Source organism: Heterodontus francisci, chromosome X (assembly GCF_036365525.1).
Source record: "Heterodontus francisci isolate sHetFra1 chromosome X, sHetFra1.hap1, whole genome shotgun sequence".
In the NCBI taxonomy this organism is placed as follows: domain Eukaryota; kingdom Metazoa; phylum Chordata; class Chondrichthyes; order Heterodontiformes; family Heterodontidae; genus Heterodontus; species Heterodontus francisci.
Window position 1 is genome coordinate 32952779 of NC_090421.1, and position 26837 is coordinate 32979615.

The following is a 26837-nucleotide window of genomic DNA, read 5'->3' on the forward strand; positions in this document are numbered from 1 at the left end:
TGTCAGAGAGTGATAGAGAGTGTCTGAGAGTGTCAGAGACATTCAGTGTGTGTCAGAGAGTGATAGAGAGTGATGGAGAGTGTCTGGGGGTGTTAGAGAGTGTCAGAGTTAGTCAGAGAGTGATCGACAGTGTCAGAGAGTGTCATAGAATGATAGAGATTGTCTGAGAGTGTCAGATAGTGATAGAGAGTGTCAAATTATTTCAGAGAGTGATAGAGAGTGATAGAGAGTGTCAGAGAGTTTCAGAGTGTGTCAGAGAGTGTCAGAGAGTGATAGAAAGTGTCAGAGAGTGATAGAGAGTGTCTGAGAGTGTCTGAGAGTGACAGAGAGTGTCTGAGAGTGTCAGTCAGTGTCAGAGAGTGATAGAGAGAGTCAGAGATTGTCAGATTGTGTCAGAGTGTGTCAGAGAGTGATAGAGAGTGATAGAGAGTGTCTGAGAGTGTCAGAGAGTGTCAGAGAGCGATAGAGTATGTCAGAGTGTGTCAGAGTGTGTCAGAGAGTGTTAGAGAGTGTTAGAGAGTGTAAGATAGAGTGTGAGTGTGTCAGATAGTTTCAGAGAGTGCCAGCGAGTGAGAGAGCGTGTCTGAGAGTGTCTGAGAGTGACAGAGAGTGTCTGAGCGTTTCAGTGAGTCTCAGAGAGTGATAGAGAGTGTCTGAGTGTGTCAGAGTGTGTCAGAGAGTGATAGGGAGTGATATAGAGTGTCTGAGAGTGATAGACACTGTCTGAGAGTGTCAGAGAGTGTCAGAGAGTGATAGAGAGCGTCTGAGAGTGACAGAGAGTGTCTGAGAGTGTCAGTGAGTGTGAGAGAGTGATAGAGAGTGACTGAGAGTGTCTGAGAGCTTCTGAGAGTGTCAGCGACTGTCAGAGTGTGTCAGAGAGTGATAGAGAGAGTCTGAGAGTATCAGAGATGATAGAGAGTGTCAGAGAATGATAGAGAGTGTCAGAGAGTGTCAGAGAGTGATAGAGAGTGATACAGAGTGTCTGAAAGAGTCAGAGAGCGTCAGAGAGTGTCAGAGAGTGTCAGAGTGTGTCAGAGAGTGATAGAGAGAGTCAGAGAGTTATGGAGAGTGTCTGAGAGTGTCTGAAAGTGACAGAGATTGTCTGAGAGTGTCAGTGAGTGTCAGAGAGTGATGGAGAGTGTCTGAGAGTGTCAGAGATTGCCAGAGTGTGCCAGAGTGTGTCAGTGAGTGATAGAGTGTTATAGAGAATGTCAGAGAGTGATAGAGAGTGTCAGAGTGAGTCAGAGAGTGTCAGAGAGTGTTAGAGAGATTCAGAGAAAGATACAGAGTGTCTGAGAATGTCAGTGAGTGACAGAGAGATCCAGAGAGTGTCTGAGAGTATCTGAGAGTGTCAGAGAGTGATCGAGAGTGTCTGAGAGTGATACAGAGTGTCTGAGAATGTCAGAGAGTGATAGAGAGTGTCTGAGAGTTTCTGCGAGTGTCAGAGAGTGATAGAGAGTGACAGAGAGTGTCTGAGAGTGTCAGAGAGTGATAGAGAGTGTCTGAGAGTGTCAGAGAGTGATAGAGAGTGTCTGAGAGTTTCTGCGAGTGTCAGCGAGTGATAGAGAGTGACAGAGCGTGTCTGAGAGTGTCAGTGAGTGTCAGAGATTGTTTAGAGAGTGTCTGAGAGTGTCTGAGAGTGTCAGAGATTGTCAGAGAGTTTCAGGGAGTGAAAGAGAGTGATAGAGAGTGTCAGAGAGTGATAGAGAATGTCTGAGAGTGTCAGAGAGAGTCATTGAGTGATAGAGAGTGTCAGAGAGTTTCAGAGAGTCATAGAGAGTGTCAGAGAGTGATAGAGAGTGTCAGAAAGTGATGGAGAGTGATAGAGAATGTCAGAGAGTGATAGAGAGTGTCTGAGAGTGTCAGAGAGTGTCAGCGAGTGTCAGAGAGTGATAGAGAGTGATAGGGAGTGTCAGAGGGTGTAATTGCGTGTCAGAGAGTGTCAGAGAGTTTCAGAGAGTGATAGAGAGTGTCAGAGAGCGATAGAGAGTGTCTGAGAGTGTCAGGGAGTGTCTGAGGGTGTCAGAGAGTGATAGAGTATGTCTGAGAGTTTCTGAGAGTGTCAGAGAGTGTCAGAGAGTGATAGAAAGTGATAGAGAGTGATAGAGTGTGTCAGAGTGTGTCAGAGAGTGATAGAGAGTGTCAGAGTGTGCGAGAGTGATAGAGAGTGTCAGAGAGTGATAGAGAGTGATAAAGAGTGACTGAGAGTGTCAGAGAGTGTCTGAGAGTGTCATTGACTGTCAGAGAGTGATAGAGAGTGTCTGAGAGTGTCTGAGAGTGTCAGAGACTTTCAGAGTGTGTCAGAGAGTGATAGATAGTGATGGAGATTGTATGGGGGTGTCAGAGAGTGTCAGAGTTAGTCAGAGAGTGATAGACAGTGTCAGAGAGTGTCAGAGAGTGATAGAGAGTGATAGAGAGTGCTAGAGAGTGTCTGAGAGTGACAGAGAGTGTCTGAGAGTGTCATTGACTGTCAGAGAGTGATAGAGAGTGTCTGAGAGTGTCTGAGAGTGTCAGAGACATTCAGTGTGTGTCAGAGAGTGATAGAGAGTGATGGAGAGTGTCTGGGGGTGTTAGAGAGTGTCAGAGTTAGTCAGAGAGTGATAGACAGTGTCAGAGAGTGTCAGAGAGTATCAGAGAGTGATCGAGAGAGATAGCGAGTGTCAGAGAGTATCTGAGAGTGTCAGAGATTGTCAGAGAGTGTCAGAGGGCGATAGAGAGTGTCTGACAGTGTCAGAGGATGAAAGAGAATGTCAGAGAGTGTGAGAGAGTGTCAGAGAGTGATAGAGAGTTTCTGAGAGTGTCAGAGAGTGATAGAGAGTGTCAGAGAGTGATAGAGAGTGTCTGAGAGTGACAGAGAGTATCTGAGAGATTCAGTGAGTGTCAGAGAGTGATAGAGAGTGTCAGAGAGTGATAGAGTGTGTCTGAGAGTGTCAGAGAGTATCTGAGAGTTTCAGTGAGTGTCAGAGAGTGATAGAGAGTGTCAGAGAGTGATAGAGTGTGTCTGAGAGTGTCAGAGAGCGTCAGCTTGTGATAGAGAGTGACAGAGAGTGTCTGCGAGCGTCAGTGAGTGTCAGAGAGTGATTGAGAGTGTCTGACAAAGTCAGAGATTGTATGAGAGTGTATGAGAGTGTCAGAGAGTGTCAGAGAGTGATAGAGAGTGTCAGAGAGTGATAGAGAATGCCTGAGAGTGTCAGAGAGAGTCATTGAGTGATAGAGAGTGTCAGAGAGTTTCAGAGAGTCATAGAGAGTGTCAGAGAGTGATAGAGAGTGTCAGAAAGTGATAGAGAGTGATAGAGAGTGTCAGAGAGTGATAGAGAGTGTCTGAGAGTGTCAGAGAGAGTCAGAGAGTGTCAGAGAGTGATAGAGAGTGTCAGAGAGTGATAGAGAATGTCTGAGAGTGTCAGAGAGAGTCATTGAGTGATAGAGAGTGTCAGAGAGTTTCAGAGAGTCATAGAGAGTGTCAGAGAGTGATAGAGAGTGTCAGAAAGTTATAGAGAGTGATAGAGAGTGTCAGAGAGTGATAGAGAGTGTCTGAAAGTGTCAGAGAGTGTCAGAGAGTGTCAGAGAGTGATAGAGAGTGATAGGGAGTGTCAGAGAGTGTAATTGCGTGTCAGAGAGTTTCAGAGAGTGATAGAGAGTGTCAGAGAGCGATAGAGACTGTCTGAGAGTGTCAGGGAGTGTCTGAGGGTGTCAGCGAGTGATAGAGAATGTCTGAGAGTTTCTGAGAGTGTCAGAGAGTGTCAGAGAGTGATAGAAAGTGATAAAGAGTGATAGAGTGTGTCAGAGTGTGTCAGAGAGTGATAGAGAGTGATAAAGAGTGACTGAGAGTGTCAGAGAGTGTCTGAGAGTGTCATTGACTGTCAGAGAGTGATAGAGAGTGTCTGAGAGTGTCTGAGAGTGTCAGAGACTTTCAGAGTGTGTCAGAGAGTGATAGAGAGTGATGGAGAGTGTATGGGGGTGTCAGAGAGTGTCAGAGTTAGTCAGAGAGTGATAGACAGTGTCAGAGAGTGTCAGAGAGTGATAGAGAGTGATAGAGAGTGCTAGAGAGTGTCTGAGAGTGACAGAGAGTGTCTGAGAGTGTCATTGACTGTCAGAGAGTGATAGAGAGTGTCTGAGAGTGTCAGAGACATTCAGTGTGTGTCAGAGAGTGATAGAGAGTGATGGAGAGTGTCTGGGGGTGTTAGAGAGTGTCAGAGTTAGTCAGAGAGTGATCGACAGTGTCAGAGAGTGTCATAGAATGATAGAGATTGTCTGAGAGTGTCAGATAGTGATAGAGAGTGTCAAATTATTTCAGAGAGTGATAGAGAGTGATAGAGAGTGTCAGAGAGTTTCAGAGTGTGTCAGAGAGTGTCAGAGAGTGATAGAAAGTGTCAGAGAGTGATAGAGAGTGTCTGAGAGTGTCTGAGAGTGACAGAGAGTGTCTGAGAGTGTCAGTCAGTGTCAGAGAGTGATAGAGAGAGTCAGAGATTGTCAGATTGTGTCAGAGTGTGTCAGAGAGTGATAGAGAGTGATAGAGAGTGTCTGAGAGTGTCAGAGAGTGTCAGAGAGCGATAGAGTATGTCAGAGTGTGTCAGAGTGTGTCAGAGAGTGTTAGAGAGTGTTAGAGAGTGTAAGATAGAGTGTGAGTGTGTCAGATAGTTTCAGAGAGTGCCAGCGAGTGAGAGAGCGTGTCTGAGAGTGTCTGAGAGTGACAGAGAGTGTCTGAGCGTTTCAGTGAGTCTCAGAGAGTGATAGAGAGTGTCTGAGTGTGTCAGAGTGTGTCAGAGAGTGATAGGGAGTGATATAGAGTGTCTGAGAGTGATAGACACTGTCTGAGAGTGTCAGAGAGTGTCAGAGAGTGATAGAGAGCGTCTGAGAGTGACAGAGAGTGTCTGAGAGTGTCAGTGAGTGTGAGAGAGTGATAGAGAGTGACTGAGAGTGTCTGAGAGCTTCTGAGAGTGTCAGCGACTGTCAGAGTGTGTCAGAGAGTGATAGAGAGAGTCTGAGAGTATCAGAGATGATAGAGAGTGTCAGAGAATGATAGAGAGTGTCAGAGAGTGTCAGAGAGTGATAGAGAGTGATACAGAGTGTCTGAAAGAGTCAGAGAGCGTCAGAGAGTGTCAGAGAGTGTCAGAGTGTGTCAGAGAGTGATAGAGAGAGTCAGAGAGTTATGGAGAGTGTCTGAGAGTGTCTGAAAGTGACAGAGATTGTCTGAGAGTGTCAGTGAGTGTCAGAGAGTGATGGAGAGTGTCTGAGAGTGTCAGAGATTGCCAGAGTGTGCCAGAGTGTGTCAGTGAGTGATAGAGTGTTATAGAGAATGTCAGAGAGTGATAGAGAGTGTCAGAGTGAGTCAGAGAGTGTCAGAGAGTGTTAGAGAGATTCAGAGAAAGATACAGAGTGTCTGAGAATGTCAGTGAGTGACAGAGAGATCCAGAGAGTGTCTGAGAGTATCTGAGAGTGTCAGAGAGTGATCGAGAGTGTCTGAGAGTGATACAGAGTGTCTGAGAATGTCAGAGAGTGATAGAGAGTGTCTGAGAGTTTCTGCGAGTGTCAGAGAGTGATAGAGAGTGACAGAGAGTGTCTGAGAGTGTCAGAGAGTGATAGAGAGTGTCTGAGAGTGTCAGAGAGTGATAGAGAGTGTCTGAGAGTTTCTGCGAGTGTCAGCGAGTGATAGAGAGTGACAGAGCGTGTCTGAGAGTGTCAGTGAGTGTCAGAGATTGTTTAGAGAGTGTCTGAGAGTGTCTGAGAGTGTCAGAGATTGTCAGAGAGTTTCAGGGAGTGAAAGAGAGTGATAGAGAGTGTCTGAGAGTGTCAGAGACTGTCAGTGTGTCAGAGAGTGACAGAGAGTGATAGACCGTGACAGAGAGTTTCAGCGAGTGTCTGAGAGAGTCAGAGAGTGTCAGAGAGTAATAGAGAGTGTCTGAGGGTGTCAGAGAGTGATAGAGAGTGTCTGAGAGTGTCAGAGAGTGATAGAGAGTGTCTGAGAGATTCTGTGAGTGTCAGAGAGTGATCGAGAGTGTCTGAGAGTGTCAGAGAGTGTCAGAGAGTGATAGAGAGTGTCAGAGAGTGATAGAGAGTGTCTGAGAGTTTCTGCGAGTGTCAGCGAGTGATAGAGAGTGTCTGAGAGTGTCAGAGAGTGATAGAGAGTGACAGAGCGTGTCTGAGAGTGTCAGTGAGTGTCAGAGATTGTTTAGAGAGTGTCTGAGAGTGTCTGAGAGTGTCAGAGATTGTCAGAGAGTGTCAGGGAGTGTCAGAGAGTTATAGACCGTGACAGAGAGTTTCAGCGAGTGTCTGAGAGAGTCAGAGAGTGTCAGAGAGTAATAGAGAGTGTCTGAGGGTGTCAGAGAGTGATAGAGAATGTCTGAGAGTGTCTGAGAGTGTCAGAGAGTGTCAGAGAGTAATAGAAAGTGATAGAGAGTGACAGAGAGTGTCAGATAGTGTCAGAGCGTGACAGAGAGTGTCAGAGTATGTGAGAGTGATAGAGAGTGTCAGAGTGTGTCAGAGAGTTATAGAGAGTGATAGAGAGTGTCTGAGAGTGGCAGAGAGTGTCTGAGAGTGTCATTGAGTGTCAGAGAGTGATAGAGAGTGTCTGAGAGTGTCTGAGATTGTCATAGTCTGTCAGAGTGTGTCAGAGAGTCATAGAGAGTGATAGAGAGTGTCTGGGAGTGTCAGAGAGTGTCAGAGTGTGTCAGAGAGTGATAGACAATGTCAGAGAGAGTCAAAGAGTGATAGAGATTGTCTGAGAGGGTCTGAGAGTGACAGAGAGTGTCTGAGAGTGTCAGTCAGAGTCAGAGAGTGATAGAGAGTGTCAGAGATAGTCAGATTGTGTCAGAGTGTGTCAGAGAGTGATCGAGTGTGTCTGGGAGTGTCACAGAGTGTCAGATTGTGTCAGAGAGTGTCAGAGAGCGATAGAGTGTGTCAGAGTGTGTAAGAGAGTTTCAGAGAGTGTCAGAGAGTGATAGAGCGTGTCAGATAGTGTCTGAGTGTGTCAGAGAGTGTCAGAGAGTGATAGAGAGTGTCAGAGAGAGTGTGAGTGTGTCAGAGAATTTCAGAGAGTGTCAGAGAGCGATAGGAAGTGATAGAGAGTGTCTGAGAGTGTCAGAGATTGTCTGAGAGTGTCAGAGAGTGATAGGGAGTGATCGAGAGTGTCTGAGAGTGCCAGAGAGTGGCAGAGAGTGATAAAGAGTGTCAGAGAGTGTTAGAGACTGCCAGAGAATGATAGAGAGTGATAGAGAGTGTCAGAGAGTGATCGAGAGTGTCTGAGAGTGTCAGAGATTGATAGAGAGTGTCAGAGAGTGATAGAGACTGTCTGAGAGTGTCAGAGAGTGATAGAGAGTGTCTGAGAGTGACAGACAGTGTCTGAGAGTGTCAGTGAGTGTCAGAGAGTGATAGAGTGTGTCTGAGAGTGTCAGAGAGTGTCAGCTTCTGATAGAGAGTGACAGAGAGTGTCTGCGAGCGTCAGTGAGTGTCAGAGAGTGATTGAGAGTGTCTGACAAAGTCAGAGATTGTATGAGAGTGTATGAGAGTGTCAGAGAGTGTCAGAGAGTGATAGAGAGTGTCAGAGAGTGATAGAGAATGCCTGAGAGTGTCAGAGAGAGTCATTGAGTGATAGAGAGTGTCAGAGAGTTTCAGAGAGTCATAGAGAGTGTCAAAGAGTGATAGAGAGTGTCAGAAAGTGATAGAGAGTGATAGAGAGTGTCAGAGAGTGATAGAGAGTGTCTGAGAGTGTCAGAGAGTGTCAGAGAGTGTCAGAGAGTGATAGAGAGTGATAGGGAGTGTCAGAGAGTGTAATTGCGTGTCAGAGAGTGTCAGAGAGTGTCAGAGAGTGATAGAGAGTGTCAGAGAGTGATAGAGAATGTCTGAGAGTGTCAGAGAGAGTCATTGAGTGATAGAGAGTGATAGGGAGTGTCAGAGAGTGTAATTGCGTGTCAGAGAGTTTCAGAGAGTGATAGAGAGTGTCAGAGAGCGATAGAGACTGTCTGAGAGTGTCAGGGAGTGTCTGAGAGTGTCAGAGAGTGTCAGAGAGTGATAGAAAGTGATAAAGAGTGATAGAGTGTGTCAGAGTGTGTCAGAGAGTGATAGAGAGTGATAAAGAGTGACTGAGAGTGTCAGAGAGTGTCTGAGAGTGTCATTGACTGTCAGAGAGTGATAGAGAGTGTCTGAGAGTGTCTGAGAGTGTCAGAGACTTTCAGAATGTGTCAGAGAGTGATAGAGAGTGATGGAGAGTGTATGGGGGTGTCAGAGTTAGTCAGAGAGTGATAGACAGTGTCAGAGAGTGTCAGAGAGTGATAGAGAGTGATAGAGAGTGCTAGAGAGTGTCTGAGAGTGATAGAGACTGTCTGAGAGTGTCAGGGAGTGTCTGAGAGTGTCAGAGAGTGTCAGAGAGTGATAGAAAGTGATAAAGAGTGATAGAGTGTGTCAGAGTGTGTCAGAGAGTGATAGAGAGTGATAAAGAGTGACTGAGAGTGTCAGAGAGTGTCTGAGAGTGTCATTGACTGTCAGAGAGTGATAGAGAGTGTCTGAGAGTGTCTGAGAGTGTCAGAGACATTCAGTGTGTGTCAGAGAGTGATAGAGAGTGATGGAGAGTGTCTGGGGGTGTTAGAGAGTGTCAGAGTTAGTCAGAGAGTGATCGACAGTGTCAGAGAGTGTCATAGAATGATAGAGATTGTCTGAGAGTGTCAGATAGTGATAGAGAGTGTCAAATTATTTCAGAGAGTGATAGAGAGTGTCAGAGAGTTTCAGAGTGTGTCAGAGAGTGTCAGAGAGTGATAGAAAGTGTCAGAGAGTGATAGAGAGTGTCTGAGAGTGTCTGAGAGTGACAGAGAGTGTCTGAGAGTGTCAGTCAGTGTCAGAGAGTGATAGAGTGAGTCAGAGATTGTCAGATTGTGTCAGAGTGTGTCAGAGAGTGATAGAGAGTGATAGAGAGTGTCTGAGAGTGTCAGAGAGTGTCAGAGAGCGATAGAGTATGTCAGAGTGTGTCAGAGAGTGTCAGAGAGTGATAGAGAGTGATATAGAGTGTCAGAGTGTGTCAGAGTGTGTCAGAGAGTGTTAGAGAGTGTTAGAGAGTGTAAGAGAGAGTGTGAGTGTGTCAGATAGTTTCAGAGAGTGCCAGCGAGTGAGAGAGCGTGTCTGAGAGTGTCTGAGAGTGACAGAGAGTGTCTGAGCGTTTCAGTGAGTCTCAGAGAGTGATAGAGAGTGTCTGAGTGTGTCAGAGTGTGTCATAGAGTGATAGGGAGTGATATAGAGTGTCTGAGAGTGATAGACACTGTCTGAGAGTGTCAGAGAGTGTCAGAGAGTGATAGAGAGCGTCTGAGAGTGACAGAGAGTGTCTGAGAGTGTCAGTGAGTGTGAGAGAGTGATAGAGAGTGACTGAGAGTGTCTGAGAGCTTCTGAGAGTGTCAGCGACTGTCAGAGTGTGTCAGAGAGTGATAGAGAGAGTCTGAGAGTATCAGAGATGATAGAGAGTGTCAGAGAATGATAGAGAGTGTCAGAGAGTGTCAGAGAGTGATAGAGAGTGATACAGAGTGTCTGAAAGAGTCAGAGAGCGTCAGAGAGTGTCAGAGAGTGTCAGAGTGTGTCAGAGAGTGATAGAGAGAGTCAGAGAGTTATGGAGAGTGTCTGAGAGTGTCTGAAAGTGACAGAGATTGTCTGAGAGTGTCAGTGAGTGTCAGAGAGTGATGGAGAGTGTCTGAGAGTGTCAGAGATTGCCAGAGTGTGCCAGAGTGTGTCAGTGAGTGATAGAGTGTTATAGAGAATGTCAGAGAGTGATAGAGAGTGTCAGAGTGAGTCAGAGAGTGTCAGAGAGTGTTAGAGAGATTCAGAGAAAGATACAGAGTGTCTGAGAATGTCAGAGAGTGACAGAGAGATTCAGAGAGTGTCTGAGAGTATCTGAGAGTGTCAGAGAGTGATCGAGAGTGTCTGAGAGTGATACAGAGTGTCTGAGAGTGTCAGAGAGTGATAGAGAGTGTCTGAGAGTTTCTGCGAGTGTCAGAGAGTGATAGAGAGTGACAGAGAGTGTCTGAGAGTGTCAGAGAGTGATAGAGAGTGTCTGAGAGTGTCAGAGAGTGATAGAGAGTGTCTGAGAGTTTCTGCGAGTGTCAGCGAGTGATAGAGAGTGATAGAGAGTGTCTGAGAGTGTCAGAGAGTGTCAGAGAGTGATAGAGAGTGACAGAGCGTGTCTGAGAGTGTCAGTGAGTGTCAGAGATTGTTTAGAGAGTGTCTGAGAGTGTCTGAGAGTGTCAGAGATTGTCAGAGAGTTTCAGGGAGTGAAAGAGAGTGATAGAGAGTGTCTGAGAGTGTCAGGGACTGTCAGTGTGTCAGAGAGTGACAGAGAGTGATAGACCGTGACAGAGAGTTTCAGCGAGTGTCTGAGAGAGTCAGAGAGTGTCAGAGAGTAATAGAGAGTGTCTGAGGGTGTCAGAGAGTGATAGAGAGTGTCTGTGAGTGTCAGAGAGTGATAGAGAGTGTCTGAGAGATTCTGTGAGTGTCAGAGAGTGATCGAGAGTGTCTGAGAGTGTCAGAGAGTGTCAGAGAGTGATAGAGAGTGTCAGAGAGTGATAGAGAGTGTCTGAGAGTTTCTGCGAGTGTCAGCGAGTGATAGAGAGTGTCTGAGAGTGTCAGAGAGTGTCAGAGAGTGATAGAGAGTGACAGAGCGTGTCTGAGAGTGTCAGTGAGTGTCAGAGATTGTTTAGAGAGTGTCTGAGAGTGTCTGAGAGTGTCAGAGATTGTCAGAGAGTGTCAGGGAGTGTCAGAGAGTTATAGACCGTGACAGAGAGTTTCAGCGAGTGTCTGAGAGAGTCAGAGAGTGTCAGAGAGTAATAGAGAGTGTCTGAGGGTGTCAGAGAGTGATAGAGAATGTCTGAGAGTGTCTGAGAGTGTCAGAGAGTGTCAGAGAGTAATAGAAAGTGATAGAGAGTGACAGAGAGTGTCAGATAGTGTCAGAGCGTGACAGAGAGTGTCAGATTGTGTGAGAGTGATAGAGAGTGTCAGAGTGTGTCAGAGAGTTATAGAGAGTGATAGAGAGTGTCTGAGAGTGGCAGAGAGTGTCTGAGAGTGTCATTGAGTGTCAGAGAGTAATAGAGAGTGTCTGAGAGTGTCTCAGATTGTCATAGTCTGTCAGAGTGTGTCAGAGAGTCATAGAGAGTGATAGAGAGTGTCTGGGAGTGTCAGAGAGTGTCAGAGTGTGTCAGAGAGTGATAGACAATGTCAGAGAGAGTCAAAGAGTGATAGAGATTGTCTGAGAGTGTCAGAGAGTGATAGAACGTGCCAGAGAGTGATAGAGAGTGTCTGAGAGGGTCTGAGAGTGACAGAGAGTGTCTGAGAGTGTCAGTCAGAGTCAGAGAGTGATAGAGAGTGTCAGAGATAGTCAGATTGTGTCAGAGTGTGTCAGAGAGTGATCGAGTGTGTCTGGGAGTGTCACAGAGTGTCAGATTGTGTCAGAGAGTGTCAGAGAGCGATAGAGTGTGTCAGAGTGTGTAAGAGAGTTTCAGAGAGTGTCAGAGAGTGATAGAGCGTGTCAGATAGTGTCTGAGTGTGTCAGAGAGTGTCAGAGAGTGTCAGAGAGTGATAGAGAGTGTCAGAGAGAGTGTGAGTGTGTCAGAGAATTTCAGAGAGTGTCAGAGAGCGATAGGAAGTGATAGAGAGTGTCTGAGAGTGTCAGAGATTGTCTGAGAGTGTCAGAGAGTGATAGGGAGTGATCGAGAGTGTCTGAGAGTGTCAGAGAGTGGCAGAGAGTGATAAAGAGTGTCAGAGAGTGTTAGAGACTGCCAGAGAATGATAGAGAGTGATAGAGAGTGTCAGAGAGTGATAGAGAGTGTCTGAAAGTGTCAGAGATTGATAGAGAGTGTCAGAGAGTGATAGAGACTGTCTGAGAGTGTCAGAGAGTGATAGAGAGTGTCTGAGAGTGACAGACAGTGTCTGAGAGTGTCAGTGAGTATCAGAGAGTGATAGAGAGTGTCTGAGAGTGGCAGAGAGTGTCTGAGAGTGTCATTGAGTGTCAGAGAGTGATAGAGAGTGTCTGAGATTGTCATAGTCTGTCAGAGTGTGTCAGAGAGTGATCGAGAGTGATAGAGAGTGTCTGAGTGTGTCAGAGAGTGATAGACAATGTCAGAGAGAGTCATAGAGTGATAGAGATTGTCTGAGAGTGTCAGAGAGTGATGGAGAGTGTCGAATTGTGTCAGAGAGTGGTAGAGAGTGATAGAGAGTGTCAGAGAGTTTCAGAGTGAGTCAGAGAGTGTCAGAGAGTGATAGAACGTGTCAGAGAGTGATAGAGAGTGTCTGAGAGGGTCTGAGAGTGACAGAGAGTGTCTGAGAGTGTCAGTCAGAGTCAGAGAGTGATAGAGAGTGTCAGAGATAGTCAGATTGTGTCAGAGTGTGTCAGAGAGTGATCGAGTGTGTCTGAGAGTGTCAGAGAGTGTCAGATTGTGTCAGAGAGTGTCAGAGAGCGATAGAGTGTGTCAGAGTGTGTAAGAGAGCGTCAGAGAGTTTGAGAGAGTGTCAGAGAGTGATAGAGAGTGTCAGAGAGTGTCTGAGTGTGTCAGAGAGTGTCAGAGAGTGATAGAGAGTGTCAGAGAGAGTGTGAGTGTGTCAGAGAATTTCAGAGAGTGTCAGAGGGTGATAGGAAGTGATAGAGAGTGTCTGAGAGTGTCAGAGGTTGTCTGAGAGTGTCAGAGAGTGATAGGGAGTGATCGAGAGTGTCTGAGAGTGTCAGAGAGTGGCAGAGAGTGATAAAGAGTGTCAGAGACTGTTAGAGAGTGCCAGAGAATGATAGAGAGTGATAGAGAGTGTCAGAGAGTGATAGAGAGTGTCAGAGAGTGATAGAGACTGTCTGAGAGTGTCAGAGAGTGTCAGAGAGTGATAGAGAGTGTCTGAGAGTGACAGAGAGTGTCTGAGAGTGTCAGTGAGTATCAGAGAGTGATAGAGCATGTCTGAGAGTGTCTGAGAGCTTCTGAGAGTGTCAGCGACTGTCAGAGTGTGTCAGAGAGTGATAGAGAGTGACAGAGAGTGTCTGAGAGTGTCAGAGAGTGTCAGAGTGTGTCAGAGAGTGATAGAGAGTCTCTGAGAGTGTCAGAGAGTGTCAGAGATTAATAGGGAGAGTCTGAGAGTATCAAAGAAGATAGAGAGTGTCAGAGAGTGATAGAGAGTGTCAGAGAGTGTCAGAGAGTGATAGAGAGTGATAGAGAGTGTCTGAAAGAGTCTGAGAGTGTCAGAGAGTGTCGGAGGGTGTCAGAGAGTAATAGTGAGAGTCAGAGAGTTGTAGAGAGTGTCTGAGAGTGTCTGAAAGTGACAGAGAGTGTCTGAGAGTGTCAGTAACATGTCAGAGAGTGATAGAGAGCGTCTGAGAGTGTCAGAGATTGCCAGAGTGTGTCAGAGTGTGTCAGTGAGTGATAGAGAGTGATAGAGAGTGTCAGAGAGTGATAGAGAGTGTCAGAGTGAGTCAGAGAGTGTCAGAGAGTGTCAGAGAGTGATAGAGAGATTCAGAGAGTGATAGGGAGTGTCTGAGAGTGTCAGAGAATGATTGAGAGTGTCTGAGAGTGTCAGAGAGAGATCGAGAGCGTCTGAGAGCGTCAGAGAGTGTCAGAGAGTGATTGAGTGTGTCAGAGAGTGATTGAGAGTGATTGAGAATGTCTGAGAGTGTCCGAGAGTGTCAGAGAGTGTCAGCGAGTGTCAGAGAGTGATATAGATTGTCAGAGAATGTCAGAGAGTTGTAGAGAGAGATAGAGTGTGTCAGAGAGTGACCGAGAGTGATAGAGAGTGTCAGAGAGTGTCAGAGACGGTCAGAGCTTGTCAGAGAGTGATAGAGAGAGTCAAGAGTGTCAGAGAGTGATAGGGAGTGTCTGAGAGTGTCAGAGAGTGATTGAGAGTGTCAGAGAGCGTCAGAGAGTGATTGAGAGTGTCAGAGAGTGACTGAGAGTGTCAGAGAATGTCAGAAAGTGATAGAGTGTGTCTGAGAGTGTTAGAGCATGTCAGCGAGAGATTGAGAGTGTCTGAGAGTGTCAGAGAGTGACACAGAGTATCTGAGAGTGATAAAGTGTGTCAGAGAGAGATAGAGAATGTCAGAGAGTGTCAGAGAGTGTCTGAGAGTGTCAGAGAGTGATAGAGAGTGTCTGAGAGTGATAAAGTGTGTCAGAGAGAGATAGAGAATGTCAGAGAGTGTCAGAGAGTGTCTGAGAGTGATAGAGGGTGATATAGAGTGTCAGTGAGTGTCAGAGAGTGATAGAGAGTGTCTGAGAATGTCAGAGAGTGTCAGAGAGTGACTGAGAGTGTCAGTGTGTGTCAGAGAGTGATTGAGAATGTCTGAGAGTGTCTGAGAGTGTCAGAGAGTGATAGAGAGTGTCTGAGAATGTCAGAGAGTGTCAGAGAGTGTCAGAGTGTGATAGTGACAGTCAGAGAGTGTCAGAGAGTTTTAGGGAGTGTCTGAGATTGTCAGAGAGTGCTTGAGAGCGTCTGAGAGTGTCAGAGAGTGATGGAGAGAGTCTGTGAGCGTCAGAGAGTGTCAGAGAGTGATTGAGTGTGTCAGAGAGTGATTGAGAGTGATTGAGAATGTCTGAGAGTGTCCGAGAGTGTCAGAGAGTGTCAGCGAGTGTCAGAGAGTGATAGAGATTGTCAGAGAATGTCAGAGAGTTGTAGAGAGAGTTAGAGTGTGTCAGAGTGTGACCGAAAGTGATAGAGAGTGTCAGAGAGTGTCAGAGAGCGTCAGAGCTTGTCAGAGAGTGATCGAGAGAGTCAAGAGTGTAAGAGAGTGATAGGGAGTGTCTGAGAGTGTCAGAGAGAGATTGAGAGTATCTGAGAGTGTCAGAGAGTGTCAGAGAGTGATCGAGAGTTTCAGAGAGTGTCAGAGAATGTCGGAGAGTGATAGCGAGTGTCTGAGAGTGTCAGGGAGTGTCTGAGACTGTCTGAGAGTGATAGAAAGTGTCTGAGAGTGACAGAGAGTGTCAGCGAGTGTCTGAGAGTGATAGAGAGTGTCAGAGAGTGTCAGAGAGTTTCAGAGAGTGTCAGAGAGTGTCAGAGAGAGTTAGAGAGTGTCTGAGAGTGTCAGAGAGTGATACAGAGTGTCTGAGAGTGATAAAGTGTGTCAGAGAGTGTCAGCGAGTGATAGAAAGTGTCAGAGAATGTCAGAGATTGTCAGAGAGTGGCAGAGAGTGATTGAGAATGTCTGAGAGTGTCAGAGAGTGTCAGAGAGTGATTGAGAGTGTTTAAGAGTGTCAGATAGTGTCAGAGAGTGATAGAGAGTGTCTGAGAATGTCAGAGAGTTGTAGAGAGAGGTAGAGTGTGTCAGAGAGTGACCGAGAGTGATAGAGAGTGTCAGAGACGGTCAGAGCTTGTCAGAGAGTGATAGAGAGAGTCAAGAGTGTCAGAGAGTGATAGGGAGTGTCTGAGAGTGTCAGAGAGTGATTGAGAGTGTCAGAGAGCGTCAGAGAGTGATTGAGAGTGTCTGAGAGTGTCAGAGAGTGTCAGAGAGTGACTGAGAGTTTCAGAGAGTGTCAGAGAATGTCAGAGAGTGATAGCGAGTGTCTGAGAGTGTCAGAGAGTGATAGAGAGTGTCTGAAAGTGTCTGAGAGTGTCAGGGAGTGTCTGAGAGTGTCAGAGAGTGATAGAGTGTGTCTGAGAGTGTTAGAGCATGTCAGCGAGAGATTGAGAGTGTCTGAGAGTGTCAGAGAGTGACACAGAGTATCTGAGAGTGATAAAGTGTGTCAGAGAGAGATAGAGAATGTCAGAGAGTGTCAGAGAGTGTCTGAGAGTGTCAGAGAGTGATAGAGAGTGTCTGAGAGTGATAAAGAGTGTCAGAGAGAGATAGAGAATGTCAGAGAGTGTCAGAGAGTGTCTGAGAGTGATAGAGAGTGATATAGAGTGTCAGAGAGTGTCAGAGAGTGACTGAGAGTGTCAGAGTGTGTCAGAGAGTGATTGAGAATGTCAGAGAGTGTCTGAGAGTGTCAGAGAGTGATAGAGAGTGTCTGAGAATTGCAGAGTGTGTCAGAGAGTGTCAGAGTGTGATAGTGACAGTCAGAGAGTGTCAGAGAGTTTTAGGGAGTGTCTGAGATTGTCAGAGAGTGCTTGAGAGTGTCTGAGAGTGTCAGAGAGTGACGGAGAGAGTCTGAGAGCGTCAGAGAGTGTCAGAGAGTGATTGAGTGTGTCAGAGAGTGATTGAGAGTGATTGAGAATGTCTGAGAGTGTCCGAGAGTGTCAGAGAGTGTCAGCGAGTGTCAGAGAGTGATAGAGATTGTCAGAGAATGTCAGAGAGTTGTAGAGAGAGATAGAGTGTGTCAGAGTGTGACCGAAAGTGATAGAGAGTGTCAGAGAGTGTCAGAGAGCGTCAGAGCTTGTCAGAGAGTGATCGAGAGAGTCAAGAGTGTAAGAGAGTGATAGGGAGTGTCTGAGAGTGTCAGAGAGTGATTGAGAGTGTCAGAGAGCGTCAGAGAGAGATTGAGAGTGTCTGAGAGTGTCAGAGAGTGTCTGAGACTGTCTGAGAGTGATAGAGAGTGTCTGAGAGTGACAGAGAGTGTCAGCGAGTGTCTGAGAGTGATAGAGAGTGCAGAGAGTGTCAGAGAGTGTCAGAGAGTTTCAGAGAGTGTCAGAGTGTGTCAGAGAGAGTTAGAGAGTGTCTGAGAATGTCTGAGAGTGATAAAGTGAGTCAGAGAGTGTCAGCGAGTGATAGAACGTGTCAGAGAATGTCAGAGATTGTCAGAGAGTGGCAGAGAGTGATTGAGAATGTCTGAGAGTGTCAGAGAGTGTCAGAGAGTGATTGAGAGTGTCTGAGAGTGTCAGAGAGTGATAGAAAGTGATATCGAGCGTCTGAGAGTGATTGAGAGTGTTTAACAGTGTCAGATAGTGTCAGAGAGTGTCTGAGAATGTCAGAGAGTGTCAGAGAGTGATAGGGAGTGTTGGGGAGTGTCAGAGAGTTATTGAGAGTGTCAGAGAGTGTCAGAGAGTGTCAGAGCTTGTCAGAGAGTGATAGAGAGATTCAAGAGTGTCAGAGAGTGACAGGGAGTGTCTGAGAGTGTCAGAGAGTGTCAGAGAGTGATTGAGAGTGTCAGAGAGTGTCAGAGAGTGATAGAAAGTGATATCGAGCGTCTGAGAGTGATTGAGAGTGTTTAACAGTGTCTGATAGTGTCAGAGAGTGATAGAGAGTGTCTGAGAATGTCAGAGAGTGTCAGAGAGTGATAGGGAGTGTTGGGGAGTGTCAGAGAGTGATTGAGAGTGTCAGAGAGTGTCAGAGAGTGTCAGAGCTTGTCAGAGAGTGATAGAGAGATTCAAGAGTGTCAGAGAGTGACAGGGAGTGTCTGAGAGTGTCAGAGAGTGTCAGAGAGTGATTGAGAGTGTCAGAGAGTGTCAGAGAGTGATTGAGAGTGATTGAGAATGTCTGAGAGTGTCTGAGAGTGTCAGAGAGTGTCAGAGAGTGTCAGAGAGTGTCTGAGAGTGATAGAGAGTGTCAGAGAGTGTCAGAGACTGATAGAGAGTGTCTGAGAGTGTCAGAGAGTGTCAGAGAGTGATTGAGAGTGTCTGAGAGTGATAGAGAGTGTCAGAGAGTGTCAGAGAGTGATGGAGAGTGTCTGAGAGTGTCTGAGAGTGTCAGTGAGTGTCAGTGAGTGATAGAGAGTGTCAAAGGGTGTCAGAGAGTGTCTGGGAGTGTCAGAGAGTGTCAGAGAGTGGCTGAGAGTGCCAGAGAGTTTCAGAAAGTGTCAGAGATTGTCTGAGAGTGTCTGAGAGTGTCGGAGGGTGATAGAGAATGTGAGAGAATGTCAGAGAGTGATAGAGAGTGTCTGAGAGTGTCAGAGAGTGATAGTGTCTGAGAATATCTGAGAGTGTCAGCGAGTTTCTGAGAGCGATAGAGATTGTCAGAGAATGTCAGAGAGTGGTAGCGAGTGATAGAGAGTGTCTGAAAGTGTCAGAGATCGATAGAGAGGGTCAGAGACTGATAGAGAGTGTCTGAGACTGTCAGAGATTATCTGAGAGTGTCAGAGAGTGTCAGCGAGTGTCAGAGAGAGACAGAGAGTGTCTGAGAGTGTCAGAGAGTGATACAGTGTGTCCGAGAGTGTCAGAGAGTGATTGAGAGTGTCTGAGAGTGTCAGAGAGTGGTAGAGAGTGACAGAGAGTAGCTGAGAGTGCCCGAGAGTGTCAGAGAGTGATAGAGAGTGTCTGAGCGTGTCTGAGAGAGACAGAGAGTGTCAGAGAGTGTCAGAGTGTTATGGAGAGTGTCAGAGAGTGTCAGAGAGCGATAGAGTGTCTGAGAGTGTCAGAGAGCGTCAGAGAGAGATAGAGAGTGTCTGAGAGTGTCAGACAGTGATACAGAGTGTCAGAAAGTGTCAGAGAGTGATTGAGAGTGTCAGAGAGTGTCAGAGAGTGATAGAGAGTGAGTGAGCGTGTCTGAGAGAGACAGAGAGTGTCAGAGAGTGTTAGAGTGTGATAGTGAGTGTCAGAGAGTGTCAGAGAGTGTCAGAGAGCGATTGAGAGTGTCTGAGAGTGTCAGAGAGTGTCAGAGAGAGATAGAGAGTGTCTGAGAGTGTCAGACAGAGATACAGAGTGTCAGAGAGTGATAGAGAGTGTCAGAGAGTGTCAGAGAGTGATTGAGAGTGTCAGAGAATGTCAGAGAGTGTCACAGAGTGTCAGAGAGTGACAGAGAGTGATAGAGAGTGATGGAGAGTGTCAGAGATTGACAGAGAGTGTCAGAGAGTGTCAGAGTTGATAGAGAGTGTCTGAGAGTGTCAGAGAGTGACAGATAGTGTCATCGAGTGATAGAGAGTGTCTGAGAGCATCTGAGAGTGTCAGAGAGTGTCAGAGAGTTTTAGAGAGTGACAGAGAGTGTCAGAGAGTGTCAGAGAGTGGTAGGGACTGATACAGAGTGACAGAGAGTGTCAGAGAGTGACAGAGAGTGTCAGAGTGTGATAGAGAGTGTCTGAGAGCGTCTGAGAGTGTCAGAGAGTGATGGAGAGTGCCAGAGAGTGTCAAGAGTGATAGAGAGTGTCTGAGATCGTCTGAGAGTGTCAGAGAGTGTCAGAGAGTTTTAGAGAGTGTCAGAGAGTGTCAGAGAGAGTTAGAGAGTGTCTGAGAGTGTCAGAGAGAGACACAGAGTGGCTGAGAGTGATAAAGTGTGTCAGAGAGTGTCAGAGAGTGATAGAAAGTGTCAGAGAATGTCAGAGAGTGTCAGAGAGAGATAGAGAGTGATAGAGAGTGTCAGAGAGTGTTTGAGAGTGTCTGAGAGTGTCAGAGAGTGATAGAAAGTGAAAAAGAGCGTCTGAGAGTGATTGAGAGTGTTTAAGAGTGTCAGAGAGTGTCAGATAGTGATAGCAAGTGTCTGAGAATGTCAGGGAGTGTCAGAGAGTGATAGGGTGTGTGTGAGAGTGTCAGAGAGTGTTAGAGATTGTCAGAGAATGTCAGAGAGTGGTAGAGAGAGATAGAGAGTGTCAGAGAGCGTCAGAGCTTGTCAGAGAGTGATAGAGAGAATCAGGAGTGTCAGAGAGTGATGGGGAGTGTCTGAGAGTGTCAGAGCGTGTCAGAGAGTGATTGAGAGTGTCAGAGAGTGTCAGAGAGTGATTGAGTGTGATTTAGAATGTCTGAGAGTGTCTGAGAGTGTCAGAGAGTGTCAGAGAGTGTCAGAGAGTGATTGAGAGTGTCTGAGAGTGATAGAGAGTGTCAGAGAGTGATAGAGAGTGTCTGAGAGTGTCAGAGAGTGTCAGGGAGTGTGAGAGACTGTCAGAGAGTGTCAGAGATTGTCTGAGAGTGCCAGAGTTTTTCAGAGAGTGAGAGAGATTGTCTGAGAGTATCTGAGAGTGTAGGAGGGTGATAGAGAGTGTGAGAGAATGTCAGAGGGTGATAGAGAGTGTCTGAGAGTGTCAGAGAGTGATAGAGAGTGTCTGAGAGTATCTGAGAGTGTCAGCGAGTTTCTGAGAGCGATAGAGATTGTCAGAGAATGCCAGAGAGTGGCAGAGAGTGATAGAGAGTGTCTGAGAGTGTCAGAGATTGATAGAGAGTGTCAAAGACTGATAGAGAGTGTCTGAGAGTGTCAGAGAGTGTCTGAGAGTGTCAGAGAGTGTCAGAGAGAGATAGAGAGTGTCTGAGAGTGTCAGAAAGTGATGCAGAGTGTCAGAGAGTGATAGAGAGTGTCAGAGAGTGTCAGAGAGTGATAGAGATTGTCAGAGAATGTCAGAGATTGTCACAGAGTGTCAGAGAGTGTCAGAGAATGATAGAGAGTGACAGAGAGTGTCAGAGTGCGTCAGAGAGTGATCGAGAGTGTCTGAGAGCGTCTGAGAGTGTCAGAGCTTGTCAGAGAGTGATAGAGAGTGTCTGAGAGCGTCTGAGGGTGTCAGAGAGTGTCAGAGAGTGATAGAGATTGTCAGAGAGCGTCAGAGAGCGCCAGAGCTTGTCAGAGAGTGAAAAAGAGAGTCAAGAGTGTCAGAGAGTGATAGGGAGTTTCTGAGAGTGTCAGAGAGTGTCAGAGAGTGATTGAGAGTGTCAGAGAGTGTCAGAGAGTGATTGAGAGTGATTGAGAATGTCTGAGAGTGTCTGAGAGTGTCAGAGAGTGTCAGAGAGTGATTGAGAGTGTCTGAGAGTGAAAGAGAGTGTCAGAGAGTGTCAGAGAGTGATAGAGAGTGTCTGAGAGTGTCTGAGAGTGTCAGGGAGTGTCAGAGAGTGTCAGTGAGCGTCAGTGAGTGATAGAGTGTGTCAAAGGGTGTCAGAGAGTGTCTGAGAGTGTCAGAGAGTGTCAGAGAGTAGCTGAGAGTGCCAGAGAGTTTCAGAGAGTGTCAGAGATTGTCTGAGAGTGTCTGAGAGTGTCGAAGGGTGATAGAGAGTGTGAGAGAATGTCAGAGAGTGATAGAGAGTGTCTCAGAGTGTCAGAGAGTGATAGAGAGTGTCTGAGAGTATCTGAGAGTGTCAGCGAGATTCTGAGAGCGATAGAGATTGTCAGAGAACGTCAGAGAGTGGTCGAGAGTGATAGAGAGTGTCTGAGAGTGTCAGAGAGTATCTGAGAGTGTCATAGAGTGTCAGAGAGTGATAGAGAGTGTCTGAGACTGATAGAGAGTGTCTGAGAGTGTCAGAGAGTATCTGAGAGTGTCAGAGAGTGTCAGAGAGTGTCAGAGAGAGGTAGAGAGTGTCAGAGAGTGTCTGAGAATGTCAGAGAGTGTCAGAGAGTGATAGGGAGTGTTGGGGAGTGTCAGAGAGTTATTGAGAGTGTCAGAGAGTGTCAGAGAGTGTCAGAGCTTGTCAGAGAGTGATAGAGAGATTCAAGAGTGTCAGAGAGTGACAGGGAGTGTCTGAGAGTGTCAGAGAGTGTCAGAGAGTGATTGAGAGTGTCAGAGAGTGTCAGAGAGTGATAGAAAGTGATATCGAGCGTCTGAGAGTGATTGAGAGTGTTTAACAGTGTCTGATAGTGTCAGAGAGTGATAGAGAGTGTCTGAGAATGTCAGAGAGTGTCAGAGAGTGATAGGGAGTGTTGGGGAGTGTCAGAGAGTGATTGAGAGTGTCAGAGAGTGTCAGAGAGTGTCAGAGCTTGTCAGAGAGTGATAGAGAGATTCAAGAGTGTCAGAGAGTGACAGGGAGTGTCTGAGAGTGTCAGAGAGTGTCAGAGAGTGATTGAGAGTGTCAGAGAGTGTCAGAGAGTGATTGAGAGTGATTGAGAATGTCTGAGAGTGTCTGAGAGTGTCAGAGAGTGTCAGAGAGTGTCAGAGAGTGTCTGAGAGTGATAGAGAGTGTCAGAGAGTGTCAGAGACTGATAGAGAGTGTCAGAGAGTGTCAGAGAGTGATTGAGAGTGTCTGAGAGTGACAGAGAGTGTCAGAGAGTGTCAGAGAGTGATGGAGAGTGTCTGATAGTGTCTGAGAGTGTCAGTGAGTGTCAGTGAGTGATAGAGAGTGTCAAAGGGTGTCAGAGAGTGTCTGGGAGTGTCAGAGAGTGTCAGAGAGTGGCTGAGAGTGCCAGAGAGTTTCAGAAAGTGTCAGAGATTGTCTGAGAGTGTCTGAGAGTGTCGGAGGGTGATAGAGAATGTGAGAGAATGTCAGAGAGTGATAGAGAGTGTCTGAGAGTGTCAGAGAGTGATAGTGTCTGAGAATATCTGAGAGTGTCAGCGATTTTCTGAGAGCGATAGAGATTGTCAGAGAATGTCAGAGAGTGGTAGCGAGTGATAGAGAGTGTCTGAAAGTGTCAGAGATCGATAGAGAGGGTCAGAGACTGATAGAGAGTGTCTGAGACTGTCAGAGATTATCTGAGAGTGTCAGAGAGTGTCAGCGAGTGTCAGAGAGAGACAGAGAGTGTCTGAGAGTGTCAGAGAGTGATACAGTGTGTCCGAGAGTGTCAGAGAGTGATTGAGAGTGTCTGAGAGTGTCAGAGAGTGTCTGAGAGTGTTAGAGCTTGTCAGAGAATGTCAGAGAGTGGTAGAGAGTGACAGAGAGTAGCTGAGAGTGCCCGAGAGTGTCAGAGAGTGATAGAGAGTGTCTGAGCGTGTCTGAGAGAGACAGAGAGTGTCAGAGAGTGTCAGAGTGTTATGGAGAGTGTCAGAGAGTGTCAGAGAGCGATAGAGTGTCTGAGAGTGTCAGAGAGCGTCAGAGAGAGATAGAGAGTGTCTGAGAGTGTCAGACAGTGATACAGAGTGTCAGAAAGTGTCAGAGAGTGATTGAGAGTGTCAGAGAGTGTCAGAGAGTGATAGAGAGTGAGTGAGCGTGTCTGAGAGAGACAGAGAGTGTCAGAGAGTGTTAGAGTGTGATAGTGAGTGTCAGCGAGTGTCAGAGAGTGTCAGAGAGCGATTGAGAGTGTCTGAGAGTGTCAGAGAGTGTCAGAGAGAGATAGAGAGTGTCTGAGAGTGTCAGACAGAGATACAGAGTGTCAGAGAGTGATAGAGAGTGTCAGAGAGTGTCAGAGAGTGATTGAGAGTGTCAGAGAATGTCAGAGAGTGTCACAGAGTGTCAGAGAGTGACAGAGAGTGATAGAGAGTGATGGAGAGTGTCAGAGATTGACAGAGAGTGTCAGAGAGTGTCAGAGTTGATAGAGAGTGTCTGAGAGTGTCAGAGAGTGTCAGATAGTGTCATCGAGTGATAGAGAGTGTCTGAGAGCATCTGAGAGAGTCAGAGAGTGTCAGAGAGTTTTAGAGAGTGACAGAGAGTGTCAGAGAGTGTCAGAGAGTGGTAGGGACTGATACAGAGTGACAGAGAGTGTCAGAGAGTGACAGAGAGTGTCAGAGTGTGATAGAGAGTGTCTGAGAGCGTCTGAGAGTGTCAGAGAGTGATGGAGAGTGTCAGAGAGTGTCAAGAGTGATAGAGAGTGTCTGAGATCGTCTGAGAGTGTCAGAGAGTGTCAGAGAGTTTTAGAGAGTGTCAGAGAGTGTCAGAGAGAGTTAGAGAGTGTCTGAGAGTGTCAGAGAGAGACACAGAGTGGCTGAGAGTGATAAAGTGTGTCAGAGAGTGTCAGAGAGTGATAGAAAGTGTCAGAGAATGTCAGAGAGTGTCAGAGAGAGATAGAGAGTGATAGAGAGTGTCAGAGAGTGTTTGAGAGTGTCTGAGAGTGTCAGAGAGTGATAGAAAGTGAAAAAGAGCGTCTGAGAGTGATTGAGAGTGTTTAAGAGTGTCAGAGAGTGTCAGATAGTGATAGCAAGTGTCTGAGAATGTCAGGGAGTGTCAGAGAGTGATAGGGTGTGTGTGAGAGTGTCAGAGAGTGTTAGAGATTGTCAGAGAATGTCAGAGAGTGGTAGAGAGAGATAGAGAGTGTCAGAGAGCGTCAGAGCTTGTCAGAGAGTGATAGAGAGAATCAGGAGTGTCAGAGAGTGATGGGGAGTGTCTGAGAGTGTCTGAGAGAGACAGAGAGTGTCAGAGAGTGTCAGAGTGTTATGGAGAGTGTCAGAGAGTGTCAGAGAGCGATAGAGTGTCTGAGAGTGTCAGAGAGCGTCAGAGAGAGATAGAGAGTGTCTGAGAGTGTCAGACAGTGATACAGAGTGTCAGAAAGTGTCAGAGAGTGATTGAGAGTGTCAGAGAGTGTCAGAGAGTGATAGAGAGTGAGTGAGCGTGTCTGAGAGAGACAGAGAGTGTCAGAGAGTGTTAGAGTGTGATAGTGAGTGTCAGAGAGTGTCAGAGAGTGTCAGAGAGCGATTGAGAGTGTCTGAGAGTGTCAGAGAGTGTCAGAGAGAGATAGAGAGTGTCTGAGAGTGTCAGACAGAGATACAGAGTGTCAGAGAGTGATAGAGAGTGTCAGAGAGTGTCAGAGAGTGATTGAGAGTGTCAGAGAATGTCAGAGAGTGTCACAGAGTGTCAGAGAGTGACAGAGAGTGATAGAGAGTGATGGAGAGTGTCAGAGATTGACAGAGAGTGTCAGAGAGTGTCAGAGTTGATAGAGAGTGTCTGAGAGTGTCAGAGAGTGTCAGATAGTGTCATCGAGTGATAGAGAGTGTCTGAGAGCATCTGAGAGAGTCAGAGAGTGTCAGAGAGTTTTAGAGAGTGACAGAGAGTGTCAGAGAGTGTCAGAGAGTGGTAGGGACTGATACAGAGTGACAGAGAGTGTCAGAGAGTGACAGAGAGTGTCAGAGTGTGATAGAGAGTGTCTGAGAGCGTCTGAGAGTGTCAGAGAGTGATGGAGAGTGTCAGAGAGTGTCAAGAGTGATAGAGAGTGTCTGAGATCGTCTGAGAGTGTCAGAGAGTGTCAGAGAGTTTTAGAGAGTGTCAGAGAGTGTCAGAGAGAGTTAGAGAGTGTCTGAGAGTGGCAGAGAGAGACACAGAGTGGCTGAGAGTGATAAAGTGTGTCAGAGAGTGTCAGAGAGTGATAGAAAGTGTCAGAGAATGTCAGAGAGTGTCAGAGAGAGATAGAGAGTGATAGAGAGTGTCAGAGAGTGTTTGAGAGTGTCTGAGAGTGTCAGAGAGTGATAGAAAGTGAAAAAGAGCGTCTGAGAGTGATTGAGAGTGTTTAAGAGTGTCAGAGAGTGTCAGATAGTGATAGCAAGTGTCTGAGAATGTCAGGGAGTGTCAGAGAGTGATAGGGTGTGTGTGAGAGTGTCAGAGAGTGTTAGAGATTGTCAGAGAATGTCAGAGAGTGGTAGAGAGAGATAGAGAGTGTCAGAGAGCGTCAGAGCTTGTCAGAGAGTGATAGAGAGAATCAGGAGTGTCAGAGAGTGATGGGGAGTGTCTGAGAGTGTCAGAGCGTGTCAGAGAGTGATTGAGAGTGTCAGAGAGTGTCAGAGAGTGATTGAGTGTGATTTAGAATGTCTGAGAGTGTCTGAGAGTGTCAGAGAGTGTCAGAGAGTGTCAGAGAGTGATTGAGAGTGTCTGAGAGTGATAGAGAGTGTCAGAGAGTGATAGAGAGTGTCTGAGAGTGTCAGAGAGTGTCAGGGAGTGTGAGAGACTGTCAGAGAGTGTCAGAGATTGTCTGAGAGTGCCAGAGTTTTTCAGAGAGTGAGAGAGATTGTCTGAGAGTATCTGAGAGTGTAGGAGGGTGATAGAGAGTGTGAGAGAATGTCAGAGGGTGATAGAGAGTGTCTGAGAGTGTCAGAGAGTGATAGAGAGTGTCTGAGAGTATCTGAGAGTGTCAGCGAGTTTCTGAGAGCGATAGAGATTGTCAGAGAATGCCAGAGAGTGGCAGAGAGTGATAGAGAGTGTCTGAGAGTGTCAGAGATTGATAGAGAGTGTCAAAGACTGATAGAGAGTGTCTGAGAGTGTCAGAGAGTGTCTGAGAGTGTCAGAGAGTGTCAGAGAGAGATAGAGAGTGTCTGAGAGTGTCAGAAAGTGATGCAGAGTGTCAGAGAGTGATAGAGAGTGTCAGAGAGTGTCAGAGAGTGATAGAGATTGTCAGAGAATGTCAGAGATTGTCACAGAGTGTCAGAGAGTGTCAGAGAATGATAGAGAGTGACAGAGAGTGTCAGAGTGCGTCAGAGAGTGATCGAGAGTGTCTGAGAGCGTCTGAGAGTGTCAGAGCTTGTCAGAGAGTGATAGAGAGTGTCTGAGAGCGTCTGAGGGTGTCAGAGAGTGTCAGAGAGTGATAGAGATTGTCAGAGAGCGTCAGAGAGCGCCAGAGCTTGTCAGAGAGTGAAAAAGAGAGTCAAGAGTGTCAGAGAGTGATAGGGAGTTTCTGAGAGTGTCAGAGAGTGTCAGAGAGTGATTGAGAGTGTCAGAGAGTGTCAGAGAGTGATTGAGAGTGATTGAGAATGTCTGAGAGTGTCTGAGAGTGTCAGAGAGTGTCAGAGAGTGATTGAGAGTGTCTGAGAGTGAAAGAGAGTGTCAGAGAGTGTCAGAGAGTGATAGAGAGTGTCTGAGAGTGTCTGAGAGTGTCAGGGAGTGTCAGAGAGTGTTAGTGAGCGTCAGTGAGTGATAGAGTGTGTCAAAGGGTGTCAGAGAGTGTCTGAGAGTGTCAGAGAGTGTCAGAGAGTAGCTGAGAGTGCCAGAGAGTTTCAGAGAGTGTCAGAGATTGTCTGAGAGTGTCTGAGAGTGTCGGAGGGTGATAGAGAGTGTGAGAGAATGTCAGAGAGTGATAGAGAGTGTCTCAGAGTGTCAGAGAGTGATAGAGAGTGTCTGAGAGTATCTGAGAGTGTCAGCGAGATTCTGAGAGCGATAGAGATTGTCAGAGAACGTCAGAGAGTGGTCGAGAGTGATAGAGAGTGTCTGAGAGTGTCAGAGAGTATCTGAGAGTGTCATAGAGTGTCAGAGAGTGATAGAGAGTGTCTGAGACTGATAGAGAGTGTCTGAGAGTGTCAGAGAGTATCTGAGAGTGTCAGAGAGTGTCAGAGAGTGTCAGAGAGAGGTAGAGAGTGTCGGAGAGTGTCAGAAAGTGATACAGAGTGTCAGAGCGTGATGGCGAGTGTCAGAGAGTGATAGAGAGTGTCAGAGAATGTCAGAGATTGTCACAGAGCGTCAGAGAGTGTCAGGGAGTGTCAGAGAGTGACAGAGAGTGTCTGAGA